The sequence below is a fragment of the Marmota monax genome, unplaced genomic scaffold (assembly GCF_021218885.2).
Source record: "Marmota monax isolate L192 unplaced genomic scaffold, Marmota_monax_Labrador192_F-V1.1 WCK01_AAM20220418_F8-fsc00047, whole genome shotgun sequence".
In the NCBI taxonomy this organism is placed as follows: Eukaryota; Metazoa; Chordata; class Mammalia; order Rodentia; family Sciuridae; genus Marmota; species Marmota monax.
The window spans coordinates 5,756,984-5,769,011 of NW_026692072.1; positions in this window are offsets into that span (position 1 = coordinate 5,756,984).

Sequence of the window (12,028 nt, forward strand, 5' to 3'; positions counted from 1 at the left end):
GTGGAGGATATTATAGAAAAATTGTCCAAATTCTTCAGCTCCTTCTGCATCGAGGTTCTTTGCATTACGCCTTTGCAGTTCCTTGCACATTTAGGTATGGCTTATTTTCTGACCTTTTAATTTTGGATCGGCTTTGGGATTTGTTTTGGTCCAAGAATGTGACAGAAGTGACAATGTGCCAGTTCTGCGGCTGAGTGTTGAAAGCTCTCACTGGTTTCCAGAAGCTCTTTTGGAACTAGCCTCAGCTAACTTGCTGGATAATGAGAAACATACGGCCCAAACACCAGCATCACTCCATGTAACAGCCATCCAACAACCAGATATGTGAGTTAAGCCCTCCAAGGCTAACTAGCCAACTCTGCAGCCAATTCTTTGGATGATGCTGGAAAGAAGCTAGTAAAGATCAGCTAAGCCTGCTTGGTTCAGAGCAGTAGAGATGCTCAAGGGGCCCGCAGACTTGTGGGCAATAAAGAAAAATTTCTGTTTTCATAATCTAAATTTTAGGATGGTCTATTACACTTATGTAGATAATTGATTGGGATGATATACTGGAAAACAGTGAGAAAGAGAGAGAGAAGGCGGGAGAGAGTTTGGGTGTTGGGTGCATAAATCAGAGAAGTGATGATACTTAACTGAGAAGTGAATGGCAAGAATATGTCAGCCATGCAGAGATGTGAAAGTTGTCCAGGAAGAATTTATAACAACCCCCAAGACACTTAGGAAAAATTACATGTAGTATGTAAATAAAAGAGAAGGTCGGTGTAGCGTCGGAAGCCCAATTAAAGGAAGAATCAACAGAAAATGTGATGGAGGAGATAAGCAGATGTCTAATTGTGTTATTCTAGTCTTCCATGAGGAGTAGTAGACTATTTAGATTTTAGGGATATGACTTAAAGAGGACACACACATTTGAGGTCAATTAATATTCTGGGTTTTAATGAAAGCTAACTTGGGATTCTGACTTAGCTTGTGCCATTGTGCCAATAAGAAGGAAAGAATATTTCTTTGCAGTACTACAGAGACATAAAACTTCAGCGGTGCATTTAATTCCAGAGATAAAAGTCTCTATGGAGTTATAATTTCTTTTGATTAAAAAGACAGCAATTTCCAGAGGCATGCTGTGTGCTGCTCCTTCTCCCTGACTTAAAGTTTGGCATCATTAAAATGATCTGGGTGATGTGATTATGGCTGATGATGCGGTTGTTGTGAGACATGGCAGGCAGTACCCACTGAGAGCTACACTGTCTTATTTCAGGAGGCTGCTTCTCCGTCAGCACACTGTGTCTGAACTTAGCTACCTAGATATTAATCTTCGACAATTAGAAAAGAATAATTAATGCTTTCTAAATCTGTCATATGACCTGACATCATACAGCTCGTGTGACTTAAAATCTGTATTTAACCAATGTATTTCCATTGTAAAGCTGTATGCAAAATCACAGCTGGAAATTCAGACTGAGAAGTCAACGTGGGTAGACTACAAAGCAATATGAATGCCTTGTGGTAATGGATCGTTTTGTTTTTTGGTCTCAGCACATGCTCAGAGATGGAATGAACTGATAAATATGAAAATTAAAATCCCATCTTTAAAGGTTCATTTGGATATTTTGAGTGAAGTTTTCTGATCAGCCATTCAAGAAATACTTACTGAATATCCACAAAAAGCAAGGTACCAGAAGAAATAACACAAAACCCATCTCTTCTGAGCCTTGTTCAGAATAAGCATGTAAACAGGCAATTAAAAAAAAAAACTGTACCAAAAATATAGTCACAGAAGTACAGATGCAGGTGGCTACCATTTTAGGGACAATTATTTTTATTCATTTGTCCCATATTTAAAATACAACAGAATACATGTATGTATATTTCCAAATTTATGTCTATATATCTGTTAGTATGATAGTAGATATAAATTTCAGGTTTAGCAAGAGGCTACCAACAAAACCACTCTTTTTTTAAAAAATAGAATATTTCACCTTTAATCAGTAATATAGAAAATTGGTTCTTCAGATCCTTGACAAAACTTAATCTCCAATTATCCACTCCTCAGTTCTTATCAAATGCTCAGCTGAGGAAAATGATAATTAGGTAAGATAGTTTAAGAGACATGAAATCTATGCCCTAATATAAATGGCCAACATTCTTTGACTTATTACATAATTGGCTTCTACAGAATATTATTCATTGCAATGATGTCTCTGAATACTAATCACCATTTCTCTTTGGAAAAGTATGGATCTCATGAATATATTAGATTGAATTATTAAGCGTTAGCAAATAAGTTGTCAACAGATGAGCCATGAAATACTTGGAAAATGTAGTTTTTCATTTGTTAGAGCTTAATCTTTTGTCATATATTTCCAAATGAATAACTTTAGTGACTAGCTAGAAGGCCCCTTTTAGTAAAACTGGTTTCAGCAGAAAATACAAAATGCCCCACTTGCCTTGCATGCTACACTATTCAATGTTAACATAATGAATATAAATTCCTCTGCTTTCTTTCTTCATTTAACATCAGTTCAGCAGACTTGATGAAAGTGTCTTAGAGCAATGGTGGCTCTCACAGTTTAGCCTTAGATCAGCAGAATAGTGTCACTCAGGAATTTAGAAATGCACAATTTCAGTCTCCACCTGCTAACTCAAGGTGAAGTTTACAATATGTGTACTTACAAACCCTCCCAGGGATTTCTATGCATACTAAAGTTTGGCTGCCTTTTGTCAACTCAGCTGAAGAGAAGTAGTGCATATTAGCGTCATAGGAGACAGAGAAACAACAGGCAGAAAAGAATGAGAGATATAATCCAACTGAATCTCAGGAAAGCCTTTGGTACTTTTTCAAATTACAGTCCTATCAGTAATATAGGAAAATAAGGTAATGAATCCACAAAAATTAGATAGATTAAGAAATTTGGCAGATAACTATGTTTCTAGTGCATAGTTAAGATCAATTCCAGTTCCTTATCTATGATCTTCCCTTATACTGCATAGAGCTGAGCTGTTTAATTAAATTCCTACAATAGATTTAAATTTCACCAATTCTATGCCTAACCCAATACTAGAATAAATTTTTGAATTGGCCTGTGTCCTAGCTATACAAGTCCACCTGATTATTTTGCTCCCAAGGTCAGTACATTATCCTCATGATTCAAGAACTTATCTGTTCCCAATTGACTATGTGCCTTGGAAGAGGCTGGCTGTCTCCAGACTCCTGAATATGTACCTGCCTTTTGCATATCTTCTTGATCTGACTCATTGTATCTACATAACCCTGTCTTCTTAAATTGACATATTTAAGACCCTCTGAGCTATGTTTTCCTTTGTACAGGAGAATAATTGTGGCATCCTTCTCTTGACTATCTGAGTTGCAAAAATTCAATCAGTGATATAAGTGATTAGGTCCTTAAAAATAATTAACACAACAAGCACAACAGTACTGATGGCAATAATAATGGCATTCATCCTACCTAAATCTCCGTCCACCATACAAAAGTATGCTTGTGTATGTTCAACTAGGATAAATTTGTATCTTCCCAGTTCTTCATTGTGCTCCTAATGTTTACTTCTTGATCTATTATGACACATGACCCTGTTCGAGATAATCTTGAAAAATTAGAAAATAAAAGAGATTGATATTGAAACAGATTGAATAATTTTTTGAATTAAAAAAAAAAAGTTTTCAAGGGAATAAGATGAGTTTCCAGCAATAACAACTGCAAGAAAGTATGCAGGAAAGAAATGTCAGATTGACTCCAAAATAAATAAATCAGTCCTATGGTGCCATTGTTAAGGCATACAAGCAAATACTGAGAGATAGTTTATACTATCCAATAAAAAAGAGCTCCCTGTTGTATTTTGTATCAAACATTATTCAGAAAATATTAAATTTGTACACTTTCATAAATCAACCTAGTGAGCTTTAAGAATCTCGTTTATCTTTGTATAATCATCTTCTTTCACCTGTTTACAGTTCTTGAAAGAGGCAAATGCAATAGATACAAGAGAAACAAAGATCTCCCCAAACAGATGTTTTGAGGGAGTGCAAGGAAACAGTTTGTCATTCCTTTTTCACAAACCTTGTGTGTGTGTGTGTGTGTGTGTGTGTGGTGCAGGAGATCAAACCCACAGCTTCATACATGTGAGGGAAGCACTCTGTCACAGAGCCTCAACTATTTTCTTTCTAAGAATAAAATAAATATTTGATTGACTTTTTTAAGAATAAGTCCTTGAGTGCATGGATGGAATACATGAAATCTTAAATTTACTCCAAAGTTTCTAAGATCTTCCTTCATTCAGCTATAGTTTCCTGTTTCTAATTTCTCCCTGTGTGTTATGGTTTGGATATGAGATAGCTTCCAAAAGCTCCTATTAATGCAGAAATATTCATAGGTAAAATGATTGATTGTAGGATCTCTAACCTAATTAGTCCAACCTAGTTTGAATGAACTGGGTGGTAACTGTATGCAGGTGGGGCATAACTGAAGAGGTGGGTCACTGGGCAAATGCCCTGGAAGGCTGCATCTTTCCTGTGGAAAACTTTCCTCTTTGTTTTCTCTCTCTGTCTCTCTTTCTCACTTTCTCTCATGCTAACTATCCCTCTGTTTCTTTACCTAACCATGAGCTGAACTGAGTTTTCTTCTGCGGGACCCTTCCCCTATGATATCCAGAGCAATGGAGTCAGCCATCTATATATATATGGACTAGGAACTCTGACACCATGAGCCTCAAATAAACTTTCCCTCTTCTAAATTATTCTTGTTGAATATTTTGTTCACAGAATCACAAAAGCTAAAATACTCTCTTTTCCTAGTGAAAAATAAAATAAAACTTAACAAGTAAAAATACTTGTGACAGAATTGGTCTGAGAGATTTATGTGTTAAAAAAAATAGAATAGAAACTCTTTCTTACATGAAAGGCATAATAATAAAAGAGTGTTTATTTATTTATAGTACTAAAATGCTTTTTTCTTTATTAAAATTTTGTTAGAGCATCATAGTTACACATAGTACCTGGGTTCATCCCAACAAAATCATACATGCATGGAATCTGACCCAACTCTATTGCAGTCCATTCTACCCTCCTACCACTTATCCCCCCACCCCATTGATCCTCCCCTTGCTCATCAATTTATCCATCCTTGATTGGTGTTTTTCATATATACCTATAGGTGAAATTTCCTGTGGTATATTTATATATATATATATATATATATATATATATATATATATGTACAAAATGATTTTGTTAACTTTATTCTGCCTTTTATTTTTGTTCCCATCCCTCTCTCCTTCCTCCCTCTGGATCTATTTTATGTTTATTTATTTATTTACTTATTATTATTATTATTTTATGTGTGTGTGTTTGTGTGTGTGTGTGTGTGTGTGTATGTGTGTGTTTGGTGCTGGAGATTGAATCCAGGGCCTTGTGCATGAGAGGCAAACACTCTATCAACTGAGCTATATCCCCAGCCATGGATTTCCTTATTCTACTCCACTGATACTATCTATATCTTTATGACATTTTTCTCCCCCTATTGTTTCTTCTTTTGTTTTAGTATCCACATATGGAAGAAAAAATTCAACCCTTGATTTTCTGAGCTTGGCTTATTTCATTTAACATGATCTTCTCCAATTCCATTCATTTACCAGCAAATACTATAATTTCATTCTTATTTATGGCTGAGTAAAACTCTATGGTGGATATATACCACACTGTCTCAATCCATTCATCTACATATGGGCATCCGGGCTGATTTCATAGTTTGTTATGAATTGTGCTGCTGTAAACATTCATTGACCATTTCACTATAGTATGCTGATTTTAGATTTTGGAGGAAGTATTGAGGAGTGGGACAGCTGGATCATATGGTAATTCCATTCTTAGTTTTTTAAAGGAATTGCTATACTGATTTCCAGAGTGGTTGTACAAATTTTCATTCCTACCAACAATGGACAAGTGTACCTTTCCCCTACATTCTCACTAGTATTTATTTTTATTCTTGATTAGTATCATTCTTACTGGAGGGAGATGAAATCTCAGTGTGGTTTTGATTGCATTTCCTTGATTCCTAAGGATATTTTACATTTTTCATATATTTGTTGGTCATTTGTATTTTTGTATTTTGATGAAGGTCTGTTGACTTGACTTCTTTTCCACTTACAATAAAATGCCTGTTAGACAGAACCTCAGCCTCAATAAATTGTCATTGCTGCTTATGTTGAAATTCTATTCAATCAATACGAAATTCTTTAGATCATCTAAAAATATTTTTTAAAGAATGACTTTATGATTTTTGCTGGTAAATGGATAAATATGGAGACTATCATGTTAAGTGAAATAAATCAATCTCCCAAACAAAGGTTGAATGTTCTTCTGAGATGTGAATACTCACACACAACAAAAGGAGGAGGGGAAAATAGATGTTAAGTAGACTAAACAAATGGAAATGAAGGAAAGGTAGGAGCATAAGACAGAATGAGAAACTCCACATCATGTGCAACCACATGAATGGAAATCTAATTAGAATAAGGTATACTTTATGTATGTATACAGGGTGAAGGTACACAGTATTGTCATGTATATCTAAAATTTAAAAAAAAAACAAATTAAAAATAAACAAAAAGATTTTAAAAAATCATTTTTGGGCTGAGGGTATGGCTCAGTGGTAGAGTGCTCGCCTAGCACATGTGAGGCCCTGGGTTCGATCCTTAGCACCACAGAAAAAAATAAATAAATAAAATAAAGTGATTGCGTCCAACTACAACTAAAAAATTTAAAAAAAATTTAAAAATCATTTTAAATGCTGGAATCATTTTAAATGTGTTGTTAATTCTGGAAAAAAAATAAATAGAAATAAACTGGATTTTTCCTTAAGTTCTGAATTATGACTTGAAGCAAATTCTTGTTATGGTTTATTTGTTTATATTTCTAGGACATCAATGTAAAAAAGGCATAGAAGAGATTTTGGTGGGACTTATGGAAAAGAAGATGGAGTACCACTTGTCAAAATTACTTAAAAACAAGCAACTTAATATATTCAGACATAAATCTTTAAAATACTTAAAAGTAGAATAGAATATTTTCTATACTCTTAGAATTTTGCCAAAAAAAATCAAGAGAATACAAGTTAAATTTCATAATATCTCCTAGCTCTACAGTTCAAAGATGTTAGATGACATTGTTAATACATTTAAAAGCATCAATTGCTTCAAACAATAGAATACAGTCATATGCGTAAAAACATGGTTTAATAAAATTTTATTGGTTTCAGACCTCTGTCTTTGATAGCCATGACTGCAGTCATGAGCTGTGATGTTTTAAAAAGAAACTTTGTTGGACTATTAGAATACAGAAAATAAAAGTAACTGGGCCTAGAAAAAAACTCACACTTGCAAATAATAGTAATAGTCATTCCCACATATGGAAAATGTCTAAATAGTGCTGGAAAAAGAAATTGACTTTTAAAACTCCAGATTCAGAGGCAGAGAAAGATGATAGTTGTATAATATCCCTTAATAATCATCTCCCAAAGACAACAATTTGAACAGTTACTCATTTATCAGACTCCCTTCACAAGATCTAGGGAAACCAAGTGAAAGACCACAGTACTTGCTTTTAAGATAACAAAAGAAAAGTTAACTGAAAAAGGAAGGAAAGAAAGAGTGATCCATGTCACTCTCCCCCCAATTCAAACACTGCAGTGTGGGGAGAAACACTTCCCATTTGGGGCCATGACAGGGAATTAAGTCTAGGCCTAAGACTGGAAATCTAGTATCAAGTCGTCTATGGTGGAGCCCAGCACCAGTTAGAGCCCCGTGGCCCCTACTGCCAAGCCAATACCCATAGTATGCACCCTGGAATTGTTAGGTGTCAAAGAGACACCATCATGAGACCTCATCTGTTGGGGAGCAGGGCACAAAATCTGGCACAGGACTTTTCTTAGAACTCCATACCAGGTCCAACACAAGTTGGACCTTTAGTATGATGCAGCATGAGAAACCAGGGCCTCATACAGACCAGAGCTCATAGATGAAGTCTCTGGATCTGTTCCAGAATCAAGCAGATATATTTGTGTTGGTTGGACAGACTCAAGTTTTCATCTACCTCACTGTCATCCTTAGAGTGAACCCAGGACATACTCAACTCTAAAACTGTATAGGTCCCTGTAGATGTGAGACTCAATTAAGACTCATCTTAATATCAAACCTCAGGGCAGGACTCTCTCCATCACTTATTTCCTAACCTCAGTCAACACACCTATAATCACCCCAGTGCTCACAGACAGAGGTCTAGATCTGCTGCAGCATGAGACAGACACTTGTGCCACACTGGGATGATTTGTTTTCCAAACTGTATCACTGTGAACTATGGTGTGGACCTTGGTGCAACTATACAAGTTCCTGCTCCTGTGAGATTCAGCTGAGGCACAGCTTAATAACAACTCAGATGGCCAAGGTACTGTCTTTATTGATACTTCCCCAAACTTGAACAACATAGTGTAGAACAAATCTTTGTTCACTGGGCACAGTACAGGGTAATCATATATGACTTTGCCTTAAATATAGTTCCAGACTGGTGACACTTAACACTGGGAAGATATAACTAGCTCTTGCCCACCTGCTGGCCTGGTAACAGAGCCTCTCTAACAGCCTTAGTACCAGCACATCTGTTGGACTTCTAGTCACCATAACTGGAGGCCCTGAGTCCACATCAATAGGTGGTCAATAGCAGTGCCAGTTCTTACCCCGTGCTGTGCTAGTGTTTGTGAGCTGTGCACTCAGAGTGTGACAGCTTTGTGGATTGGGTCACCACAGATATGGCATATGAACCTAGGTTTGGTCCATTCATGATGATTCTGCCCACATCCAGGAAGAATCCTACAGTACCTTCCTAAAGGTTGGATACTGAGGACAGGGCATGTTGGCTAACCCACGCAGAAAAGACTTCGTATTATATGTTCTTCCTAGGTACTCCCTTGGGCCATTCTGAGGAATACATGAACTGCTTATTTGGCACAAACTTGCACTTAGATTGCCCTCTAGTGACGAAACTGTGACAAAACACCAACAGACAACATGGAAAACTAAGACTTGAGCACCATCCATTACTGAACCAAGAGGAAATGACTAAAGGCTCAGAGAACATTAGATAGCCTGCTCACAATTTCTGGAAAGTCAGGCACATACAATGCTATATTATTAAAAATGAAATAAAACCCAAATCCTAGCTGGACGCAGTGGTGCACACCTATAATCCCAACTGCTCAGGAGGCTGAGGCAGGAGGATCACGAGTTCAATGCCAGCTTCAAAAAAAGGAAGGTGCTAAGAAACTCAGTGAGGCCCTGTCTCTAAATATAATACAAAATAGGGCTGGGGATGTGGCTCAGTGGTTGAGTGCCCTGGAGTTCAATCCTTGGTACCCCCCCCCAAAAAAAAAAAAAAAAACCAACAACAACAAACAAATTCTTCAATACTCAAGTGACATTGGTGACATTGCACTTCTACAAGCATCAGCAGTTTGGGGAAAGCATGAATTACCTGAATAGTAAAAATAAGATGACAGGAATTTATCAGAGATAAAGCCATGTGGGAAAACTCACGAGTGAAAAATTTGAAACAGCTCTTTCAGACATGTAGCTCAATGGAATAGGATAAAAGACACAGAAACAAACAAGCATAATGTTAAATTATCCATGACAAAAGTACCAATAGCATACATTTGAGAAACTGGATATTCATATATAGAAGAACAAAACTAGACACCTGTGTCTTACCTTACACAAAGATCAACTCAAAGTGGATCAAAGACTCAGGAATTAGAACAGAAACTTTGCAAATACTAGAAAACATATGCTCAACACTTCAATATATAGATGCATGTAATAATTTCCTCAGTAGAACTCCTAAGGCCTGAGAAATAAAAGCAAGAATTCATTTGAGATGGCATCATATTAAAAACCTCCTGTAAAACAAAGGAAACAAGGGTTTGAAGAGAGACTCTACAGAATGGGAGAAAATCTTAGTCAGCTACTCTTCTGACAGGGGATCAATGATCCAGAATGTATTGAAATTTAAAAAAAAAACCACCAACCCCCCATGAAATAATTAACCTAAGCCATAAATGGGCAAATGAGTTAAGTGGATATTTCTGAAAACAAGAAGTACAAACGGCCAAAAAATGAGTGATAAAATGTTCAATATATTTAGCAATCAAGGAAATACAAATCAAAACTATTCTGAGATTTCATCTCACTCCAATTACAATGGCAATTATCAATAATACAAATATTAATAAATTCTGTTAAGATTTTAAATTAGTGAAATTACTCTAGAAATCAGTATGGAGGTTCCTTAAAAAACTTGGAATAGAAATGCCTCATGACCCTATTCTAAAGGGTCATGAGTATTTATTTAGTATCCTTTAGTATTTATCTAAAACATGTAAAGTCAACTTTCTGAGTGATATGGGCATATTCATGCTTATATCAGAATAATTCATAATGGCCAAGTAATGGAATGACATTAAGTGTTCATCAACAGATGTAGTAAAAGAAAATGTGGTACATACACACAATGGAGTTTTACTCAGCCATAAAGAGGAATGAATTATATCATTTGCAGGAAAACGGATAGAACTGGAGAACATCATTCTAAGTGAAATAATCCACTCTTAGAAAGTTAAGGGTCATATGTTTTGTCTGAAATGTGCAAGTTAGAGAGTAAAAAGCTGGAAAAAGGACCTCATACAGATAGAAGGGGGAAGATAGAAGACAAGAAAGGGGCCCAGGGGAGGGAGGATTGAAGGTAAAGAGGAGGTACTACGGAATGAAATTGACAAAATTATATTGTGTGCAGATATTAACATAACACAATAGATCCTGCTATTGTGCATAATCAAGATGAAAAATAAATAAGAGTAAAGTAAAAATATGTCATTTATTTTTAGGGAACTGTGAGCTTGATGAAAATACAGAAGAATGATTTAATATGGTAACAAAGGAATTTAACACAGAAATGGAAGCATTTTCAAAAACCCAAACAGAAATTCTTAAGCTGAAAACCACAAAAAAAGCAAAATCTAAAATTTGATAGAAGACATCAATATCAAAATAGACCACACAGAAGAATTAATAAGATAATCAGGAGAAAATTAAAAAAAATAATGAAGACTAATGAAGAAAACTTACAGGAACTTTGATACAATATTGGAAGAGCTAATCTTTGGGTTATTGTGACACAAGAGGAGCTTGAGAAGGCCAAAGTATTAGAAAATGTATTAAAGAAAAAAGAGAAAACTTCTAAACCTTCAGAAGGATAAATATGTGTAGATACAGACAGAATAAAGGTCATGAAGCAGATTTAACAAAACCAAGTCTACTACCCAAGGTAGACAATCTCTTAAAGGTAAAAAAATCAATAGAAGATTCACAAGACAGCAAGATAAAATTAAAAACAAAAACAAAAGTAAAATATAAAGGTAATCCAATTCCCCTGAAAGCAAACTTCTAAGCAGGAAAACCAACCATGAGAGAGTGACATGAGATTTTCACAGTACCAAAGAGGGAAAAAAATAAAACAAAAAGCTAAAAGCTGCCAACCAAGAATGCTGTACCCAACAAAGTGATCCTTTACAAATGCAGAAGAGACAGATTCCCAGAAAAAAAGAAAAACAAATCCAAAAAAAATATGTTTCAACCAGACCTGATCTATAGGAAATTCTTCCAAATGTACAACAGAGATATTTTTAAGAACAAAACATGAAAGGGCATAAAGCTCACAGGTAATGGTAACTAGATAGAAAAAATAGGAATACTCTATATTGTATATATGATGAGAAAACCATTCATTTTAAAAGACTAAAAATGAAAATAACTACATTAAAATTCTAATAAATAATATGGATACAAGGCGGAATATAACAACATTTAAAATTTGGGAGGAATCAAAGAGAAGTGCAGTGTTTTATTATCATATTTTCTCTTTTCATTGTTCTTTTCTGTATGATCTTGTTAGATCTCTATTATCTCAAAT